The 23,653-nt window shown below is 48.1% G+C and overlaps 2 long non-coding RNA genes across 5 annotated transcripts in view; one reads left to right on the top strand and one right to left on the bottom strand.

Annotated features, from left to right (window-relative positions):
• The window catches only part of LOC107130786 (uncharacterized), a 139,392-nt gene that overhangs the window by 79,842 nt on the left and 35,897 nt on the right, over positions 1 to 23,653 (bottom strand). The gene's annotated exons all lie outside the window — the stretch shown is intronic.
• On the top strand, positions 16,363 to 23,115 carry LOC141407638 (uncharacterized). Its single transcript, XR_012417378.1, has 3 exons — positions 16,363 to 17,526; positions 20,278 to 20,459; positions 21,701 to 23,115. It is a non-coding gene; the product is annotated as an uncharacterized lncRNA (long non-coding RNA).

Below are 23,653 nucleotides of genomic sequence, written 5' to 3'. Positions count from 1 at the left end.
CAAACCTCTTTTTCAAATATGATTTCACCCCAAACGCCAACGTGTAAAAGCAGATAAACACAGAAAGCCGCTGTAAAGGTCAAGAGAAGGAGAAGGGCTGTTGGGGGCTGATCATCATTTCCACATTCATCTGTTGCAGATCAGACCTTGGCTGTCCAGAACGCGACTGCGCCTAAAGAGGTAACGAAGGTCAAAGGAGGCCGACAGGGTGGGCCCTAATCCAACCTTCCTGGTGTCCTTATGAGAAGAGGAAATGAGGACACAGATGCAGAACGAGGGATGGCCCTGAGGGCTTGGGGAGAGGACACCGTCCACAAGCCACAGGGAGAAGCCTCAGGAGAAACCGTCCCCGTGGACAGCTTGATGCCGACTCCCGGCCTTGAGGACCTTGAGACAATGAATGCCCGCTGAATACCCGCTGTTTACGCTGCCCGTCTATGGTGCTTTGTTACACGGGCTTGTTGATGCGAGGCTGTGCCTGTTCTCCCGACAGCCCCTGCTCTCCCCAGACTCTATCCAGGCACCTGACACTCCTTGGAATGCTATTGTTTGAAACCCACTGATCTAATTCCATCCTCTCACTGTGGGATCTCATTGTGGAATGTGAGTCCGTGAGGTGCTCCCAGCCCATTGCAGAGAGGACAAGGGTTGTGGCAGTCACACTGGCTTCCTGTCCTTCCCACCGCAGTGCAGCAGGGATGGCCCGGCTGGGTCTAGGCACACGCCTCCCTAGCTCCTGGGTTCTCTGCTATTAGAGACACAGCCGGGAGCCTCTGGCCCGCTCTGCCCCACCCGTATCAGATGTGCTCCTGGGAAGGTGTGTCTGAAACCCCATTTGCAGTTCGTATCGCACCACCTTTGTTAGGTGATGCTTAAATCACTTTCTTTTTCTAACTCACAATCGAGCACAGGTGCTTATCTCACCAGATGATTCTACTGACGAATCCTCAAACACATAGAGTGATCTAAATTTTTATTTTCTCAGACAAGCACAGAGGACAGAGGACATGCTCTCCTGGTGTGAAAAGCTCCGCGGCTCTCTGCCTCGGCTGACACAGGCTGCGGGAAGAGCCTGTTCGGAAGGGGAGAAACCGCATGGAGGGACGATTTGACCTTGGCCAGCTGGCTGTTCCATCGTGACTTCTTTCATGGAAACGCCATCAGGAATTTTATAAGAGAGATAAAGAAGCCGCGAGCTTCCTGCGACCACAAAGGCGCTTTTCAGAAAGCAGGTTTTAACAACGATGCCACTGGGGTCTCCATGCTGGGCAGAAAAGGAAGGAGAAACAGAGATGTTGCCTGCCTGTCTGTGGCCTTGGGAAGCTGGAATTCCGAATCCAGCCCTGCCGCTTAAGGAGAAATCACCCGCTCAGCCTTCACGCCCAAATCTAGAGTCTCAGTCTGCTTGGGGCTTGGTAACAAACACCGCAGAAGGGCGGCTTAAGCCACCGACATGATCCTATCGCTTCTCGGGGGCTGGACGTCTGAGATCCAGCTGTCGGCAGCGCTGGTTCCTCCAGAGGCCTCCCTTCCTGGCTAGTGGATGACGTCTTCTCCCCATGTCCTCAGTCAGTTGTCCCTTTGTGTGCCTGTCTGCCTTAACCTCCTCTTCTCATACGATGCCAGTCAGATCAAATTGGGGTCACTCCAATGGCTTCATTTCAACTGAGTTGCTTCTGTAATGACCCTGTCTCCAAGTCTGGCCACATCCTGGGGTATGAGAGTTAGGACTTCAGCGCATGAGTCTTGGGAAACCCACCTCAGCCCATGACACCAAGCCCCTGACACGTTCCTCCCGGAGCCCCTGTTTCACTGGCGCTCACATTGCAGGCACCCAACTGGAAGAGACGCTCTCGTCTGTGGGCCGTGACAATTGTGCTGCGAGTCTCTCCTTCCTGAGCCGGCTGACCTTACCCGGAGCAGAGTCTGTCTTCTGTTTTTGTTTTTGTTTCTTTTCTTTTTCCTTTTTGAGATGGAGTCTCGCTCTTGTTGCCCAGGCTGGAGCGCAATGGCGCAATATCAGCTCGCCACAACCTCTGCCTCCCAGGTCCAAGCCATTCTCCTGCCTCAGCCTCCCAAGTAGCTGGGATGACAAGCGTGCACCACCAGGTCTGGTTAATTTTGTATTTTTAGTAGTGGTGGGGTTTCTCCATGTTGGTCAGACTGGTCTCGAACTCTCGACCTCAGGTGATCCACCCACCTTGGCTTCCCAAAGTGCTGGGATTAGAGCCATGAGCCACCACGCCCTGCCTCTGTTTCTTCTTTATGGGCCTGGCATGGAGCAGCCAGGGGCCTTTGTGATTAATTCCTTCAGATCCACCACGAGACCCTCAGTAGGTCCAGCACACTAAAGCCTGGTGGATCTGCGCACTGAGCACAAACCTTGTTGATCTATTCGTTTATTTCTTCTTGAGACAGAGTCTCACTCTGTCGCCCAGGCTGGAGTGTAGTGGGGCAATGAGAGCTCATGGTAACCTTCAACCTCTGGGCTCAAGCAATCCTCTCACCTCGGCCTTCCACGTAGCTGGGACTACAGGCATGCACCACCACGCCTGGCTAATTTTGGTATTTCTTGTAGAGATGGGGTCTCACTATGCTTCCAAGGTTGGTCTTGGACTCCTGGCCTCAAGTGATCCTCCCACCTCGGCCTCTCAAAGTGTTGGGGTCATGGACGTGAGTCACCACACCTGGGCCCACAACCCTTATTTGTAAATCTTGCAGTGAAGTGTTAAGAAGGCTGGTAACCACACCGTGTCTGTGGGGTCCTCCAGGAATCAGACACTGAGATGGAATCGGACTTGCAGGAGATTGGTTGGGACACGCCCGTTGTGGGTAAAGGTGAGGTGGAGCCGGAGGCCAGAGGGCTTCAGGCCGCGGTGCAGGCCAGACACCTATGAATGGAGAAAAGGAAGCAGAGAGAGGGCAGGAAGAGCCGAGGACAGACGGAGGCGGCAGCCCTGAGGCCCCGCAGCTCAGCTGATGGGGAGCCCTGTAGGAGAGACTGTCTGTTAGGGGAGCCCAGGCTGGGGGCAGAGGCCGGGCATCCACATCCATGACATGTGGCCCTGGTCAGGGTGTGGCTTGCAGAGAGTGGGCCCAGGAATGGAAGACACATCAGATCTCAAGGGCGGGGAAGCTGAAATCTGTCCTGTCAGAAGCTGCTCTGCTGGCGGGCTCTCAGCGGGCACCCCTACAGCAGCCACACCGCCTCAGCAGACAGGAATTGCCAGGGGTGGGACCAGCTGAATTCTCCCAGCTGGGCCCCGTGGAGCTGGGGATTCCGATACATGGGGTCATGTGTGAATTGTGAGTGGAAAAGTGAGACCGTGCAGGGGAAAACCCACTGTCCCAGTCCCCACCTGAGAAAAGGGAGCAGAGAGGCAGGCTGTCCTCACCTGAGAAAAGGGAGCGGAGAGGCAGGGAGTAGGGAAGCCCATTAGGGTTAATGAGCTGGCCCCTCTAGCAGATGGCTCAGGCAAACGCTTCAGGACAGTCCCACTGACCGACAGAATCAAGGAGGCTTTTCTCACCTGTCCCTGCCTCTCCTTGATCGAGGGCTGCTGGTGCTTGATGAGCAAAAAGTCCAGGCACAGGCAGAGCTGTGTGTGGTTTTCGGACGGGCCAGGGTGCCGTGGTGCAGCCCACGGTGGGTGTGTAGCTGCCCGAATCTATCCACACCCTCGTCAGTCTGCTCTGCCATGTTGCTGACCCTTCAAGGAGGTGGCCTCTGGTAATCACCCAAACCCAGTAACAGACAGCAGGAGAGTGAGGGGGCGGGGGACGGTGGCTGCTGCAGCCGTTGGTCTGAGGGTAGTATGCAATAAATAACATTCACCCACCTCCCTCCTCTCCTCCTGACATTCCAGGGTGCATCCAGCACTTCTGCGCCACCAAGACAAAGGGAGGCCGGCAGATGCCTGGTGTGGACCCCTTGTCGCATCTCTGTCTCCATAAAGTGGCCCTAGGCCATGTGGGTAAATCACACAGTGTGGGCCCTCAGAAAATGATGTGCACCAGATTCCAGCCAGAGCAGAAACGCAGTCCTCAACAGGCTTTAACCTGGGAGGACGCAGCCCTTCTCTCTCCTGTTCCCAGACCACACAGCTGAGCCTTCACCAGGCCCTGGGAGTCCAAACACATCTTTGCCTCCTGTCACAGAGCTGATGACCGAGTGTCTGGAGGGAAGCATAGCTGCTGTGCGAGATGCTTCTCTGGATACCATCTTTCTGGGGTTCGCTGACATGCTGAATGGAACTGAGGTTGATGGCAGTGCATTTCTGTCTTGTGTACAAATGCCAGAAACTCTTTCAGTAAAGAGGCCACACCAGGCAACCGTGATTGAAATGATCACTTGTTTGAGTTTGCGGCAGCCCACTGTTATCTGCAGCCATTCGCCTGGTCCTGAGAGGGGCTGGGCCGGTGACTACATTGAAGGTGCTATGGGAACCCCCATCCTCGTCTGCTTAAGTCTTTCGAGACAGTAGTGACCTCTCCCTTAGTGATCTCTCCCATAGTGATCTCTCGCATAGTGATCTCTCCTGCTGTGATCTCTCCTGCTGTGATCTCTCCTGTAGTGATCTCTCCTGTCGTGATCTCTCCCATTGTGATCTCTCCCATTGTGATCTCTCCCGTAGTGATCTCTCCCGTTGTGATCGCTCCCATTGTGATCTCTCCCGTTGCACTCCGAGTGCAGTCTTGCCTCTGATTTACTGTGGTGACTGGAAGGGGAATGTCTTAGTCTGTTCAGGCAGCTATAACAAAATCCCATAGATTGGGTGTCTGAGAAACAAGAGAAATGTGTTTTTCACAATTCCAGAGTCTGGGAAGTCCAAGATCGAGGTGAAAGTCTAAGACAGGTTGGCCTCTGTCGAGGACAGTGTTCCTTCCCTGGCTGGAATCTGGTGTCCACATCATTTTCTGAGGGCTCAGAGTAGGTGCGACTTATACACATGGACCAAGACCACTTTATGGAGATGGAGATGCCAGCAGACTTGGTGTCTGGTGAGGATCCACCTCCTGGTTCATAAATGGTGCCTTCACGTTGTGTCCTTGCATAGTGGAAGGGCTGAGGCCTCTTTTCTTTTCTTTTCTTTTCTTTTCCTTTTTTCTTTTTCGAGACGGAGTCTCCTTCTGTCGCCCAGGCTGGAGTGCAGTGGCGAGATCTCAGCTCGCTGCAAGCTCCGCCTCCCGGATTCTTGCCATTCTCCTGCCTCAGCCTGCCGAGTAGCTGGAACCACAGGTGCCCGCCACCACACTTGACTAATTTTTTGTATTTTTAGTAGAAACAGAATTTCACTGTGTTAGCCAGGATGGTCTCAATCTCCCGACCTCGTGATCTGCCCACCTCAGCCTCCCAAAGTGCTGGGATTACAGGCGTGAGCCACGGCGCCCAGCCTGAGGCCTCTTTTCTAAGGGCACTTAGAAATCACCTCCCAGAGACCCTACCTCCTAACACCATCACCTGGAGGGCTTGGTTTCAACCGATGAGTCTTGTGAAAGCAGGAACACTCAGACCACAACAGGGGACATCCACTGGGCCTTCCTTACCTCAGTGACTAACATAACGTCTAACAAGACAGCTCCAACAGCAGGAAGTGGTGCCCCTGAGACTGAGGACCAGGGACTCACCAGGGAAACTGGGGCCACAGAACAGACGTGGCCACAGCCAGAGACAACCTGAAGCAGAGATGCAGGGGGCCTGCCTGCCTCCTGCGGACCAGCCCGCCCGCCCTACAGCACTGCTCCCATATGCTGAACCCTGTCCGGGACTCAATAGCCTAGGAAGCACAGCCTGCAGGGTCAGCCCCAGGATTTAGAACAAAGCAAGAGGAGGAGGAGGAAGAACTCCTTCCTCCAAAGACACCCAGAAGGGAGATGCCCAACACCAGTAAAAATAACAGGAGCTTCTATTTGCTGCACTCTGCAGCAAGCCTTGTGTTCTGTGTGTGCCTGCGTTGTGCACAAATGTGTGTCTGTGTGTGCACAGGTGTGCACAGGTTTATGTATATGTGTGTGGTTTCATCTCCTTGTCACAGTCACTAAAGGCAGATGAAGAGGCTTACGCTCGGGCGGGTTTTGTAAGTTGCCAAGTGTAGCTTGCACGTGGCAGAACCAGCACCTGGAGTGAGGCCGTCACTCCACACTCTTGCAGGGCAGACCAAGACCAAGAGGCTGCCAGACGTTCAAGCGACGTCAGCAACACTGAGTAACAACTGAGCAGGTCCTCTTCCCTCAGGTTTCGGCAGCAGCGTCAGTTAACGGTGTCTTGGAAGGACCTTTTGTCTGTTACTGCAGTCCAGCTTTCTTTGCCTCCTTTGGGATTCAACTATTTTGCTTTATTTAAAGAAGGAGCTGAGGCTGGGGAAGAGACAGGTAGCATGAAGCTCCGGCAATGCAGTGACCCAGCCCGGAACCGAGCTCCAGCCCTGCACGCCTCACTCAGCCTTCTCTCCATCTAGAAGAGGGAACAGAGGGTCCACGGGAAGCCAAAGTCACAGACAGTAAGGGCAGGCCTCAGAATTAAATATCTAGCCTGGAACACACGATCCCAGGGCTGCCAGCAACCGGCACCCCGGCCTTTGCAACACCGAGGGGCCGATTCATATCAGGCTGATGTAACAAGCTCAGCCTGTGTCTGGGAGCTTCCACTTGGACTGTGCTCCCTCAAATGCACACGCCCAAAAATGAGGAAGTGAGGTTAACCATTCACGTAGATTTCTCCTGAGAGGTTGCCTAATACAACATGTTCATAATGATTCCCAGCCTGAACTCTGAGAGCAAACTTGCCTCCTCCTCCTCCCTCCTCCTTCTCCTCCTCTCCCTCCTCCTCCTTCTCCTCCTCCGCCTCCTCCTCCCTCCCTCCTCCTTCTCCCTCCTCTCCTCCCTCCTCCTCCTTTCCCTCCTCCTCCTCCCTCCTCTTCCTCCTCCTCCCTCTTCCTCCTCCTCCCTCCTCCTCCCACTTCCTCCTCCTCCCTCCTCCTCCTCCTTCTCCTCCTCCCTCCTCTTCCTAGTCCTTCTCCTCCTCCTCCCTCCTCCTCCTTCTTCTCCTCATCCTTCTCCTCCTCCTCCTCATCCCTCCTCCTCCCTCCTCCTCCTCATCCTCCTCCTCCTCCTCATCCTCCTCCTCCTCCCTCATCATCCCTCCTCCTCCTCCTTCTCCTCATCCTCCTCCATCTCTTCAATGTGACTGGGAGTGACCTTATCACAGTAACTATCTTGTCACCATCTGCAATGCAAGTATGACCTCTGAGAAGCTCAGGGCTTGGCTGTAGGTGGGGAGATTAAGGGGGCCTGAATCCACTCCCCTGTTTCTCCTGTATGGGAGAGTGTCCCAGCCTGTGATGGGGGTTTCGGGGTAAAGTACTACCAATAGATGCCCAAGAAACCTCAGGGAGAGCCAAGGGGCCTCGGGAACCCCACAGGACTGCAAGGCCCAGGCTTCCCAGCCGGACCCCTACACTCCTGCGTCCTCCGCTCCTTACTTGAGGGTCCACCAGCAGCAGACGGTTCATGATGGTCACAGTCTGTCCCCCTCTTACCTCCTCCTGCTCCAGGACAGGACATTTGTCCCAGACATTACCATTCACAAGACATTTTCAAACTCAGGATCCCCTGAGAAGAAATATCACACTCCTTATTGCAGGAAAGAAACCAACCCTGGGCCCAGGGAGTGGGAACAGCCTGCTCCCTTGCTCAGAGCTCTCACACCTGCTTTTGTTTGTTTGTTCCCATCTTCGTCCTCCCCAAGAGCTGCTCAGTGGAGCATATTCTGCAGGGTCTGTCATCCCCCTGACCACTCCCCTGCTCCTATGCCAACAACCAGGGATCCTCCCTGATTTCTTACAGGAGTCTCAGAATTGCTGGTGCTGGTGAGGGTGTGGATTTACACAATCAACAAACACACGACCATGGGAAAATCAGAGTCCAAGTCAAGGTGGGAAGCACCTTCTAAGCATTTAATAGGTAAATACCTGATCATTCCTCAATGAGAAATATGAAAAGCAACCACAATTCATCTTAAAGCAGGTGGACATGCATTATCTTTATATTGCTGGCATTAACAATGAGATTTCCTTATGAAAACTATAATCTTTCTTCTTCTATGTAAAACAGCAATGCTGGCTTATAATGGTTCCGGAAGGAAGGCCTCTTTACTTGGAGGCTCCCCAGCTGGTGAGTTGCACTGCTCATTCTGACAGCTTCCTTTTCTGCCCCAGTGAGGAGGGCGTGTGCAATGTCGTCCACTCACAGGTCAGCCTGGGACGGCAGCCGGCTGGTCCTCAGGAAGGCCAGTGTGCTCAGAACAGAGACGGCCCTTCCCCGCACTGCTCCCACCAGGTTCTGTGAGGCCAGGTGCATCCTGACGACAGCCCAGGCCCATCAGATGCCTCCTCTGTGGAGTCACAGATGGAAATCCTTTCTGTCCCTGGGAGCTCTGTAAGTCTCGCCGATGATCCATGCACAGGTGCTTGGGTTGGAACTGGATCTGAGCAGGTGTCCGATGATCCCTACACAGGTGCAGGGTTACCTGAATCTGAGCAGGTGTTCTCTGGAGGGACTGGCACCAGGAAAACTATATCTGCTGACTGCAGTGAACTGACTCCGTCTTGGGGCGCCAGGAGGACTCCAGCTCCAACTATGTGATTCTCCCTTGCAGTGAAATCCCTAAGGACACAAGAGATCATGTCTCCCATAACGCATGTCCCTCGCGCAAACCCTGCAAAAGCCACGCTGTCGGCACCTCGCAGAATGAACATTTATTATTTCCGTCCATCTCTGGAACCGCTGGTGCCTGGAAACCAGCGGATCACACGGTGGTAACTTCCGGTTGTTGAAGTGCCATGGCCCCGTTGATTTTCACGCAGCTGGTGCTGTCCTGGCTTCACAATGCACGGCCCTGTGTTCCAGCTGACAATACAGAAAGTGTCCTCAGGAGGGAAGAGGAGTCCCAGAGATCCAGACAAGAATTCCAGCTCCCTCGGCCACGGGCCTTCTCGCCCTGGGCGCACTGATTCTGCTAAGCCTGCGTATCTTTATCTGTAGAACGCAATCATAACGCCACTTCATAGCGTGCCAGTAAACATGCAGATAAATGGTGCGATGTGTGGAACATGTTTAGCATGTGCTTGACAAATTGGTCATATGTGATAGTTGAGGGGAAAAATAAGTAATATGCTTTCCTCACCTACCCCTAGGTTCATGGTTGAGATCCTATAACAAAACAGGGATGAACAAACGAAACGCATAATGAGTTTATTTAATAGTTTTATTTTACAGGAGAACCTTCAGAAATGAAGACCCAGAGACGCAGAGAAAACTGTATTTTTATGGGAGTCATGCTGAAGCGTGACTGGAGGAAAAGGGTGTGATCGGAAGGTGATAGGCTCGGGAAATGAACGAGGCCTCTCGGCTCAGATGCTTCCTGGCCTCTGTGTTTGCAGCTCCTCTCCAGGTTTCAGAGTCATACGAGGGTCTGATATCTGGAATGCCAGTCTTATTTTCAGGGAAAGTAAGTCAGAAAACTCTTTTATGGCCAGTTCACAGGGGAGAAAGGTAGAAAAAGGCCAGAGAGGAACCTTCCGGCTTCTGCAATTTTCTCATTTCCGAAGGTGCCCTATCTTGGGGTAGCATTTCCTGCACCCCAGCAATAGACTCCAAAGCACAAACAATTCAGAAATTCAACTGTCATCTGGTGTCATAGAATGGTCTATTAAACCACATGCATTATCATAACCCATTGTTTGTTTTTTGTCTCAAATTACAGGCTTTTACAGGCAGAAGCACCACCTCGAACTTAAAACAAAAGCATCCCATCATCCTTGAATTACAGAGCAGCTAGCTCAGCGCCCTTTCTAACAGTTTAATCTGTTTTAAACAAGAATCAAGTTTAGGTCCTACATCAATTCATCTCAACAGTTTTGTTGTCTGCATTTGTAATTTCGAAATCAGTTATTTCAAAACATTTTCAGAAAAAAGCAGGAGATAAATGTGCACGTCCATACATCCATACCTGTGGGTACACACATATATTCATTGCATGAAACCCATAGATACTCACTTTATTCTCAACTCTGTTTAGAATAGTAGTCACAATGGAAGTGAGCAAACTCCCATGAATAAGGATATTCCTCACTGTGCTAGTTTCCTAAACCAGGAGTCAGTGCTAGAATGAAAAGGATGCTGGCTGCAGAGTGAGGCTGCTCAGGCCTCAGTTCCGCTCTACCTCCACTTTTTGGTTAGTTCTTAAACATCAGTTTACTTCCCTGAGTCTAAGTTTCTTCATCCCAAACATGGAAAGAAAAAAACTCCGCTTTCTAAACCACAATGGTATTGTTAGGGTGAAATAAAATAATATACACCAAAGTATTTTGCAAATATAAAAATGATACAAATATAAGGTGTGTTTAAGTATATTTGTATACTACAGGTATAAAGTATTGAGATAAAATACATTTTTAATATTATAAGCAATAAGCAAAGATCAGCACTTGAATTTCTTGGCACTCTCTCTTTTGTTACCATATGACAAATGGCGTTAATTCAAGAACTAACTTTCCTAAGGAGGTACTATATACGTGGCTATTACTTTAGTAACTTTTCCTCAGAGGATCATAAACCACCACCTTCAGAAATGCCTAAAACCGATGTACTCAGTTGCTTCAGACTGATGTGGCCTGAGGTAACTCGTAAAGCCTTGCATGTCGAAAGCTCCCTCCTTAAAATAATTCACAATGTATTCGACAGCGTCCTGACTGCTTCCTTCTCTGTGTGCTGAGAGCAGTGGGGGAGGGAAGCAGCGTTGATTAAATTTCACTTGGTCCCAGCGCCTGTGCATGTTACATGTGTGCCGTGCATGTACAGATCATGCTGTTCACTTTAGCCTAAAGCTGCCTCCTTACACATTTTAGGTTCTGCCTAAAGGTTGCTTCATACACAGTGAAGTGTGACTTACCTGGATGTGTTCACAGGCCACCACCTGCTCCTGGAACATGTAGCTGAGCCCCAGCCAATCCCAGCAGCCGCCCCTCAACCGCTCACAGCGGCCACTGTTCAAACTATTCAAAAAGGCAAACACTAGGCTAGGCGCGGTGCCTCACTTTGGGAGCCCGAGGCAGGCGGATCACTTGATGTCAGGAGTTCGAGACCAGCCTGGCCAACATGACGAAACCCCGTCTCTACTAAAAATACAAAAATTAACCAGATGTGTTGGCAGGTTCCTGTAATCCCAGTGTCTCAGGAGGCTGAGGTAGGAGAATCACTTCGAACCCAGGAGGCGGAGGTTGCAGTGAGCCGAGATCGCATCATTGCACTCCAGCCTGGGTGAAAGGGAAAGACTCTGTCTCAAGGAAAAAAAAAAAAAAAAAAAAACCCGGCAAACACAGAGCTGGAACCAATCCTGCTGTTTCTGGATGTCACTTTCATTTCCATTCCCCCCATTGCCACTTTTCTGTCCATACCCGTGGCAGCCCCAGAGTCACACCTCAGAACCTGTTGTGGGTCCTGGGAGCTGCCTGATGTGTGACCCATTCTTTTCTCAATTAAACTGTGTTATACTTAATTTGTCTGAAGTTTTTCTTTGAACGATGCAATGAGGAAGCTGAGGCTTAGAGAGCTCCTCTCTCGCCCACCTCCTAACCTGGCGAGTGACCGAGTGCAGACTGGAAACCAAGGTTGCATTTCTTCAAGCACGCTGACTCCCAAGACTAGAAACAGGTAGGTGTTTAAAATAGCACCAATTTATACAATGCCGTAGCACTTGTATCATTCAGTTTGCTTTTCTCAGTTACCTTCATCTTTTTTCCCTGCTAGGATTCTTTTATATATGAGGCCACCCCCCCAAATAGTCCTAAATCTAAACATTTTGCTTATTGTCCAAAAAAATAAAAAATAACCCAGAAATCTGTTTTTTTAAATTAAGCTTTTCTTGCCTAGACTACTTTATACAGGAAATATCACAAAGATTCTTTGTCACTCCATCTTCACGAAAGTGGGATGATTCCCAATTGATGTGAGAATTAGGAGCCTCAAAGGTTACCCCACTCCTGCCCACTTTCCCCCACTCCTCAGGCGGCAGAGCCCTTCAGTTTGCCCTGTATGTTGGTAACTGGCTGACCAGAGGCTGGGGACCTTGGCCAGCCGAGAGGCTGGGGTGACAGTAGCTGGATGAGAAACCGGGCTCCCCCTGAGCCCTCCCAGTCCCCAGAGGCCCAGATGAAGCAACCAGAGAGAGGCAATCAGGGTTTCCACTACAGAACCAACTTGCTTCCTACATCAAAGAGGGGTAGCTGCCTGTCTCCTAGCTGGAGGGATTGCATTTCCTGGTTCTGATCTTGGAGATTAAACAGTGAGACCACCATTTTTATTTTACCAGCTGGGGAGCCTACCAAAAAGGTTCTTTTAGGTTAACAAACAAATTTCTCCATTTAACAACGAAGCTTTAGCTAATGTTATTGCCACTAGCAACATGCCATCTTTTGAACTTAAATTTAAAACTTTGATACCTTTTTATGAAATAGCTTCCACATAAAACATAATTACTGTAATGAAGATGCATTGCTTCTCATTGAGGATTGCTGGCAACGATTTTGTTCAATTTGCTGAGGAATGTCAGAATGAAATGACAGGGGTAACCCCTGAAGAGAAACTACCAAAGATAATTCTTAAGGAGAGTAGATGAAACAAAGTAGGATGGTAGGCAATTATCTGTTGCAGTTAAGTATCATACATTTCTAAGACGGAAGCACAATGCCATCAGTCAGCTGAACTGGACATCTATCAAAGACAGCATTTTACTTTCCATCCTATTAATGGTGTCTCATAATAAAATAATAATTTGCATTTCTATTTTGCCTTTCATCTCATACGATTTTATAGATGCTAAATTATTTAGCTTTATAACAACTCGGAGAGGTACTATGTCTTGAGATGCTAACCTGAGGCGTTGATAAACTGAATGACCTCCCCAAGGGCACAGCTCCGAACAGATCCTGAAGAACAGCTTAATCCTGTCTCCCGGGGGCATTTCTGCTGCCTCATATTTTATGGTTAAGCTCATCTGAGCACTTTTCTCACCCACACAGATGTTTCTTTTGAAACTCCAATCAAAATCACCCCATCATTATGTGACATAAAGAATTATAGCCAAGTAAATCCCTTCAGAACATAGCTTAGTCTCTGCCTTTTTTTTCATTATTAGTGACCGGATCATCTGACAAGCGTTGAGGAACTGGCAGAGAATCTGGGATCTTTTAGAGGGACACCCTTTCACGTGCTGCACGAATATGTCGTCTCCTTTGCATGGTGCATAGCTGGGCTTCGCTTATGAGAGTACTTCAGGATTTTGTGCTAAATTTTGTAGTCTCTATATTGATAACGGAATAATAATGGCAGACATAATTTTGTATTCAGCCTTCTTGATTTAGATCACCCCAATTGAGCCTGGACGTAGAATCTGTGAAGCCAGGGAGAAAACGAGATTAGGATGGAGAAAGAGGGTAATGAATCATTTCCCAGGCTACAGAGGCTGAAGAAGAAATAAAATTGGGTGGGCATAAGAACATAAAACTGAGGACTGAAGACCTCTTCCTATGCATGAGCCACATCCCGTGTTAAATAATTAACTGGTTGGCCATTGGGCTGAGGCACTCCAGGGCCCTGGGCTGCTACACAGGCAAGTAAAATCCAACTCAGTCTAAATAGTAACGCGAAACTGAAGCTTGACCAATCAGAAGCCGCCAAATCCTCACCAAGTGGAGACTTTACCAATCAGAAACCGCTAAGGAACCTCTCTAGCTGGGGACTTTCCACTTTAACCAATCACGTTTTCTTTGTCCTGCTTCCAGAGACACCTTGTAAACGTTTTCCCTCCCTCCCTCTTAGAACCTTGTGGATTCATGAATCACTGTCAGCTCAAATAAACTTGTCAAATTTTTCATGTACCTAAATTTATCTTTTAACATCCCCCAAATGTGTAAGCCTTGTTTGCATTAAGGATGAGAAACCGATTTCTATTTTCTAATCTAAACTTTTCTACGTGAAACATTCTAGAATGTCTTCCAAAAATGATTTGTACTTAGATAATATTTCTGAAAAACAAACATAGACTCTTAATTGGTGCACACCACATCCCAGTTTCTTACAGTGATTTTTTGGTTGTGAATTGGATTTTGGTGGGGGAGGTTGGAATGTGGAAGGAGATATTACAACACTCACTGTTCCTTTAGTTGTCTGGGAAGGTACTGTTAACTAACAGTGGCCACCCAAAAGACAGTGGTTACCCCATTGTGACCTAAAAGACAGTGGTAACCCCAAGGATAGCAGTCACCAGAAACACTGATTTGTGTTGGGGCAAAGGCAGACACACTATCCTGGGGTCCTGTGGGGTCCTGAAGTCAGTGTTCTCAGGGCACAGGAAAGTGGCCAGGGGTGCGTTGAGCCAATATTAACTGCTGCAGGGATTGTAGTTCACACTGGTGTAATTGATATTGTGCGTAAGGACCTTCCCTCCCCTCTCCTCCCCTCCCCTCCTCTCCCCTTCCCTTTCCTTCCCTTCCCGAGACAGAGTCTCACTCTGTTGCCCAGGCTGGAGTACAGTGGCTCTATCTCTGCTCACTGCAACCTCCGCCTCCCGGGTTCAAGTGATTCTTCTGCCTCAGTCTCCCAAGTAGCTAGGATTACAGGCACATGCCACCACACTCAGCTAATTTTTGTATTTTTGGTAGAGACGTGTTTTCACCATGTTGGTCAGGCTGGTCTTGAACTCCTGACCTCAGGCGATCTGCCCTCCTTGGCCTCCTAAAGTGCTGGGATTACAGGCGTGAGCCATAGCACCCAGCCAGGACATTTTCTTTTCTGCTTTTAAAACATACTTATCTCAAAACACTCAATATAGAAAAAAAAAAAAAAAGAGGGAAACATCCCAAAGCATCTGGCCCTCCCTCTTCATCTTTCCTCCTTGCCACCCTTTTAATCAAATCATCCAGACACGGACCAGGGTCATTGGGCCTACACAGTTCTGTGCGGTGGTAACAGGAAATCACTTTGTTTAGAACAAAAAATCACTTGTGGTCACATCACTTTGCTTGCTGGACAAAAATGCTTTAAAGATGATGTAATTAAATGTGTTTAAATAAACTCTTTACACGAGTGTGAACTATTTTTACATGAAAATAATTTTTTAACTGATCTCTCCTTCCTCTGTGCACACTTTCAGAACTCTTACCTACTTTCTATTTTTATAACAATTGAACCTGCTACCTAGCAGGATAGAATTGGTCTAGTGCTATCTCCTGAAATGTAATTACATATAGGAGGAAAAAGGCTGCTAGGCATAGTATGGGAGATGCTGCTTCTTTTCAACACCATCACCGTCAGAGAACACACTGTAAAACTTGTTTTTCTACCATTTTCAGATTTCTTTTTGCTAGTTGCAGTATCTGAATTTGCTTTATTATTTACAAAGCTTGACGGTTTGAAACATGGTTTTCACCGACATGCCCTTGTACTTGTGTGGTGAGGTTATTGTCTCTACAGTAAATTCAGGATTCAATTGTCCTGAGGCAGTTTAGCCAACATCCGATCAACACACTCACAGACAGCTTTCTAACCTCCAGGAAGGAAATGGCCCCAGGGCTGTTCAGGTTTATTTCTCTTTCTGAGCACTACCCTTTCAGTGCTTCACCCAGTTTTCTTTATCATAGCCAATGTTCCCTACCGGCAGGAGTTCTGTGACAGTGGGGTGTGAAAGCTTTGTATCCTAGCGTGGACATGAATCCTGCACCAGGGGAGCAACAACAGTGAAGGGAAGTGGGCCAGTTTGGGCAACATATTGACTGCACAAAAATCACAGTCAGGGAGTTCACAGGGGATGGAATCTCATCCAGCTAACCTGTTCCCGACCCTAAAAACGCACACACACACACACGCGTGCACACACGCATGCACACACACGGGCACGCACACTCACCACGCACACACGCGTGCGCATGCACACTCATCACGCACACACATGCACACACGCGTGCGCATGCACACACACGCATGCACATATCTGCACACATGGGCGCGCACGCACACGCACGCACACGCACGCACGCACACGCACACATGCACGCACACGCACACACGCACACGCACGCACATGCACGCACACACACGCACGCACACGCGCACGCACACACACGCCACTGAAGGCCCGCGCAGCTCCAAGGGTGTCTGGAGCCTGTGATCATCAGCACCGGAGGTCCAGAGACAAAACCAGCAGCCACAGCCAGGTCTCCAGGCTTCTTGTGGCTCCGCCCAGCACAGCGCTGTATCTGATGTGTCGCGCGGAAGCATGAAGACAAACATCCATTGTTAATTTCTGAGCAGTATCTGTTCGGCAGATGTGAGGTTATGGTAGGTCAGCGATGGCTGTCCACACATCGGCACGCCTCTGGACCCGCTGAATCAGACACCCTGGGGCCAGGCTCTGCGATCTCTGTCTTCCAAGCCCTGCAGGTGACGCTGGCTCACACGCCAGTTGAGAATGAAGGGATGGAAATTACTTTCAACTGAAAACTCCTGAGCAGCCAGCAGCCGCAGAAAGAAACTCCACCTCCACTTAAGCCGCTGCCCCAGGAAGCAGAGCTGCATTGATCCCCTCTGGGGGCACTTCCTGCTTGGAGGAAGACTGAACCCCTTCCCCACACTGAGCAGTGCAGTACAGGCCGGCCACAGTGCTCACGCCTGTCATCCCAGAGCTGGCCGGGGCTGAGGATCATCTGAGGTCAGGGGTTCGAGACCAGCCTGGCCAACATGGTAAAACCCCGTCTTTACTAAAAATACAAAAATTAGCCAGGTGTGGTGGCTCACTCCTGTAATCGCAGCTACTCAGGAGGTTGAGGCAGGAGAATCTCTTGAACCTGGGAGGCAGAAGTTGCAGTGAGCCAAGATCACACCACTGCCCGTCAGCCTGGGCGACAGGACAGGCTCCATCTCAAAACAAAACAAAACAAAACCAGTTCAGATCAGCTGCCCATTAGTATCAAGACCGAAAGGACTTTCCACACTGCCCGTGATGCCTGAGTCCCTGTTTTTATTGTGTTTGCTGGTATATAAACCCTTTCCTCATTACTGGGTCTTCACGTATATGTGCATGAGCACAGACGGATGGACCTGCTCTCCCTCCTGTCCACCTGTCTGCTGTCAGTTCACTCGCAGATCCCAGACATTTCAAGCTACGACAGCAGAGAAAAAAGCCAACAAGAACTGTTGCTCTCAGGCTGCTCACCTGCACCATGGTTCCCACCAGCACTCCTGTTGTAAGTGACAGATGAAAACTCATGTGGAAGATGACCGCGGAGCCAACATTCCTGGAAGGAGGCAGCCCTGGGGGCTGCGCTGGGGGCTTCACATGGAATATCTCATCTTCCCCATACAATGACTTTGCAAGATGGAAATCATTCATCCACCCCAGCTGATCGATGGGGACAGGTTTGGAGAAAGCAGAGCCAAGGCAGGTGCTGATGACAACACGTGGGGAAGAGGGTGAGTGAGCTTGGCACCTGGGGCTTGCAGGGAAGAGAGCGAGTGAGCTCGGTGCCGGGGGGCATGCAGGGCAAACACCGGGCTCATCAGGTGAGGGGGACACAGCAGACACGCTGCTGGGGTTAGAATTTTCTTTTGGTCTCAGATCTGATTTTGTGAAATGGGAACATGAGCAGCACCTCAGGTTTCTGTGCTAAGTGAAGCAATTCCTGTAGCGTCTGGCATGTTGGGGGGCTCCACACCTCAGAGTCCTCCTGCTGACCCTGAGGTCATTTCTCTCCCCTGCTCAGGGGAGCCCAGGGGACCTTCAGTTCAGACCTGACCTGCCCCTCACCTGCTGAGTAAGTTCAGGTAAACGATTTACTAGCTTTCTGTCTGGGCTTCCCTTAACTATAAAAAATAGGCATTGCGGGTGTTTGGGTGGAGGCCTATGCATCTCCCATTCTCTTTAGATTTGAGGCCTCAGTCAACAAAGACTTAGTGAGCACCTACTAGGTGCACGGCCCTGTGCGCGGAATTCAGGATCTAACACTGAAGCAGGAAGACATGAGCTCAGTCTTGATGGGGCTGACAGTTTATAGGGGGAGAAACACAATCGTCAAAAAATCACAAAGCCAACATTTGATTACAAACTGTGATAGGTTTGCTCTGGTTACCATACCAATCTCTCACAGACTGGGTGGCTTAAATCACAGACATTGAGTTTTTCACAGTTTCAGAGTCCGGAAGTCCAAGATCAAGGGACCAGAGGGTTGGTTTCCGGAGACGGCTCTTCTCACCATGGCTTGCAAAGAGCTACCTTCTCACTATGCCCTCCCATAGCAGAGAGAGAGAGACAGGGGGAGGGAGGGAGAGATGGAGGGAGAGAGAAAAAGAGAAGGGGAAGGAGAGAAAGAGAGAGGGAGGGAGAGAGAAAGAGGGGGAGAGAGGAGAGGAGAAGAAAGGGAGCTCACTCTCTGGTATCTTTTCTTTGAAGGAAACTAATCCTATTGGATTAGGGCCCTGCCCTTGTGACCCAACATAACCTTAATTACCTCCCTACCCCACATACACCCACTCTGGGGGTGAGCACTTCGGTGTGTGAATTATGGGAGGACACATACATTCAGCCTGTAACTGGTGGTATGAGGCAAGTTCATCGTTCTGTGTCAGGACCAATCTAGTTTATCAGGGCTCAGTAATTCAAACAACTTTACTGTGATTTGAGGAAAATCTGAGTGACTGAAAAAGAGCACTTAGGCAAACTAGGTGATTTATTTGCCATCTGTCTATAATATCAACTGAGCTTAGAAACCCCATACTCTGGTATCTAATAACTCGGTTCTGGGCATCTCTACAGACCTTTAATATGTCCATGTTTCCAAGCCGAGGCAGAACGTAGAGGAGAGAGGTGTGGGAGGTTGTGAGGGCTGAAGTTCATGGGCAGAGGAGACAAAGAGGGCATTGCCCTTTCACAGTCATTGTGGTGTCTGTGAGTGACAGATGTGTGGCCCAGTATCAGTGTATGTGACAGACTCAGATCTGAAACAGACAGCCCCAAATTAGATTTCAACTCCATCTCTCACTGTCTCTGAGACTTTGAGAAGTTTCCCTAACCTAGAAAACCTCTCCCTCCATATTTACAGAATGGGAGAAAGGCCAGTGCCATGAGGTTGCTTTTAGAATTAATTGGAGTAGCACATGCAAGCCCTCGGCTTTGGGGCTGCTCTGCTGTGTGGCTCCCAGCACATTCGGGTCACCTGTCTGCAGCACGGCTCGGATTCCTGTCCTGAAACGGTCAGAGTGGCACTCCGGAGTGGACTGTCCCCACAGGGACTTCAGCCAGCAGCAGCTGGAACAGGCCCCATCAGTGAGACGGAGGACGGAAAGGGAGAGTTGCATTTCCAACCCTGACAGCTAAAGAACAAAAGATGACAGGGTCCCAGAGACCTGTAAGCACAGACCTGCCAGCTCTTTCCTTCCTGGGCTGTGGGCTTTCTATTTTTGACAAGCTAAGAGAACAATATTGGGCTTCCCCACAAGTGACTGATTTTCTATGAAGGCAAACCCACCAGATTAACACCTAACACATGCACTCAATCATCTGGCAACTGGACCAGACCCGAGCAGAGGTTTTGTCCATAAGATTTCAGGGCAGCTTTTTTATGGTCAGAGTCTTGCAGAGGCGATGAATTGCAGTGGCCACTTAGAAAATTTCCAAATCAGTAAATCCTAATTGTTTCAGGGTCAGTGAGGCCTTTTCTCACCTGAACTGGGATCAGATTAGCAGCAACAACAATGAATGAGTGATGGAGACGGCATCCGGCACCCACAGTACACACAGAATGGTTATGTTTATCTTCCATCTCCTGTGCCAGCTTACTGACATGGGGCACTGCAGTTACCAGAGCAAACCTGGTGAGTGGCAGAAGCCTAGAGGTTGCAGACCTGCCTTGTAACTGAGGACATCCCCAGCGCTGTGAGAGTGGTTTTTCTCACACCACCTGGCTCAGCCATCTGGGTTGAAGTCCGCTGTGCATCACCACCTTCCCAGGCATCTCCCTGTGATGTGCTCTGATGTAGGCGGGAAGGAAGGCTCACCCGTGAGCATGAGCACTCAGAGGCGCATTGCTTCCATCAGTGACAAGACAAACCATTCCCTACGTTATTTTTCTGGCCCGGGAGAGCATGAAAAATAATAGGTCATCAGAATTTAAGTACACAGGGTCCTGACGTGACATTGTACAGTCACGTTTGTCCCTTCCCATACAGGACTTGTCCTCTGATGAGCACATGGGACAATCGTCCAAGCAGAATGAAACCAGTTGGGAGAAGCCACCACACATCCCCTTCAGAAAGAGCAACTCTCTCCCATGCCTGACTGACTTCCTGGTGTCTGGAAATCCTCTGAGTGGAGCAACTCAATTGACTGAGATTATCTCCATAAAGTCCAGGTGAAGGTGAAAATAACAATCTCACCATTTACTGATGGTCAGTTTCCTGTCCAATAAGAAAAGAATAAGACTTCAGGGAGGCAGGGCAGGCAACAGGCAGGTCTGAGTCCATTTCTCAGCTGAAATCTACAAGAAACTGAGGACCTCAGTCCCCCAACCGTGATACAATGCAGTCCTGCCAGTATGCTTGTAGGTGTGCTTGGAAGTAGACCCTTCCCCAGCTGAGTCTTCAGATGAGCCCTCACCCCTTGCCAGTACCTGAGTGTGGACCTGTGAGTGAGCCAAGTCAGCCATGCTACACAAAGATTCCTGACCCACAGAAACTGTGAGATGATAAATGTGCATTGTTTCAAGCTGCCAAGTTTGGAGGCAACTTGTTACATAGCAGGAGATAACTACTACACCACCACCACCATGATCTGTTTTTTGGTCTTTGAACGTATCTCATTTATTCTTTTTTTAAATTCTGTTTTCCCTTCCAAGATTGCCACCCAGTGTCTGTCCAATTCCTCACCCACAAGTCAGTTTCTACTTTCCCTCTGAGCCCTTCTGATTATTTCCACTCATGATGATTTTTCTCTTCCACAAGATGCAGAATTTGTTGTCTCAGCTGTGCCATTCCAAGATCAGGGTTTCTTTAAGCATTCCCCCTGGCCTTGAAATACCACAGCTCAAAACAACATACAAATGGGATTTACTTATATTTATTTTTTTTCTGCGCTTCTTATCACTGTATTACATCCCCTTTCACTCTTTTTTCTTTTATTTTTGAAAATATAATAATTGTTATCAACTAAAGTCACCATGTTGTACAATAATATCTTGAATTTATTTCTCCTGTCCAATTGAAATTTTGTATCCTTTGATCAACATTTCCCCAACCTCCAACTCCCCCATTGCCAGCCCTTAGTAACCACTATTCTTCTCTCTGCTTCAGTGAGTTCAGCTTTTTAAAATTTTCCACAGATAAGTGAGGTCATATGGTGTTTGTCTTTCTGTGCCTGGCTTATTTCAGTTAATATAACATCTTCCAGGTTCATCCATGTTGTTGCAAATGACAGGATTTTCCTCTTTTTTAAAGCTGAATAGTATTCTGTTGTACGTATGTACATGTTGTCTTTATTTGTTCATGCCTTGTTGGACACTTAAGTTGATTCCATATCTTGGCTAGTGTGGAGAATGCTGCAGTAAACATAAGACTACAGAGATGTCCTTTAATATACTGATTTCAAATCCTTTAGATATAAACCAAGAAGTGGAATGAATGGATCCAGATGGGACTGAATACCAGACAGATGGGTCATCAACACTAGTAGGATTTGCATTTCTTTAGAAGCAAAGCTGGAGAATATTGGAGGTTAGGACTTGGATCAGCATTGGTTGTCCAAATAAAGTAAGTATGAGCATGAGAGTCTGGTGAAAGGGAGGAGTAGCCACTGGGAAGGGTCCATGAGAGGGAAGCAAGTGTGAGTGAGGGCTGTAGACTGCTGGGGATGGGGTGGGGGGTGTGCTGACACCTGTGATATGTGTGTGTGTGTGTGTGTGTGTGTATAACGTTCCCTCTAAATCTCTAAGTTACCCATGGCTTCCCAAGAACCTGGTAACCTAGTGGAATGCAACGCTTTAAATTCACTCAGTACATATTCATTGAACCAGTGTATGAAGCTAGAATCCCTGTTCATCCCTTTCTTTCTTTGCAATCTTTAAAAGCAAAAAGACATATATTATTAACAGCTCATTTATAGAGTCAATTCTATTTCTAAAGAGATAGAGCACATTTTAAATGTGTTACTTTTTTAATGTTTATTTCTATGGGTATTTAGGCTTAGTTTATATTCAATTTAACAGGGAAAAACAGAACAAATTCAATAGCAATGCAAAGGTAATGTAAATAGTCTAATAACAAGATATTATTTTCATTTGGCCCATATTAAAACTACATTTAGAGGAACCATGCAGATTCACACTTAATAACAAATATATTTATATGTGTATATTAATTTTCCATTTAGAAACACAAAATGCTTTCTAGGTAAGGTATTTCACTGCCTGATATAAGGCGTAGTTCTAATTACATGAAGGTTTCAGAAAATCAGGCCTAGTCAAGTAATATCAACATATTCAAACAGCTTTAACTAAATTAATTGAGTATAATAGACTAGAATTGTGTAAAATTGATATTTGGAGTTTTTATTGTTGCTGCTGTAATTTTTAAAATGCCAGGCAACTGGTTTGACGAAAGTTCTCACTGCTTTGGTTATAGCCAAACTATAGGGGGGAAATGTTCATTTTAACTGTTAGTTGTTACAGGCTAATGGTTCATCACGTCCTTAATAGAATTAGACCCAGATGTTTTAGAGAAAAGCATACCATTTATTCACACTATATCCACATTAAAAGAAGAGAAATAGCAATTTAGTAATAGTCAGAATTATTTTACCAACGCAAGCAATCAGTTTGGAGCATTTGCTACCACCAGAGTCCTTAGGAGATTAAATCATCAGTTCTGCAACCACTGCAATGATCTTTGATCATCTCTAACATCTACTATACTCTCTGCTTGCAATTCTTTTCCAAATTAATTAATTTAGCCAAAAATCTCAGGAAAAAAAAAATTTAGCCTGAATGTAATCCTCTGTTTTCCCATAATGAAAAAGATAGAGAACTAGTCTAAAACAGAAAAAATAAACACACGCAAAACACTCGCTTTTACACGTGGAAAGTTAAGCTAAGAATATTTGGGGGAAATTGGCAGACCTTAAGTCTTGAATTTTCTGGGACCTTCCCTCTATTCTTTCCACTTTCAGCTAGCATCTTCCATGCGGTGGTATATACAGCTTGATGGGGTTTGAACTACACATGTTGCTCCTCTTATTATAAATGCCTAGTCCTTAGTTGAAACTATTTGTCACAATAATATCCTGTAGTGAAGACTTTTACAAGATAATTACATGGTGAGTAAACAAGGCAGTGTTGTCTTTTATCTGTTCTAAATGGGATGTCTTCTAATTTTATCACCTGCCTTTTGTTCATATATTATCGGGCAGGGTAAATAAGAATCACCGAACAGCCTTTCTAAATCATTTGTTATTATCCACGCTACTATTTCTCTAAACTAATGAGCAATATTTAGTGCTTATGATCTTCTCACTTTATAAACATCAGCTTTCATTGTTTCTGCATTAGGTGGAGGA

Source organism: Macaca fascicularis, chromosome 9 (assembly GCF_037993035.2).
Source record: "Macaca fascicularis isolate 582-1 chromosome 9, T2T-MFA8v1.1".
Classification (NCBI taxonomy): domain Eukaryota; kingdom Metazoa; phylum Chordata; class Mammalia; order Primates; family Cercopithecidae; genus Macaca; species Macaca fascicularis.
Note: the sequence above shows the minus strand (reverse complement) of the source record. Positions and strands in the feature narration are given on the sequence as shown.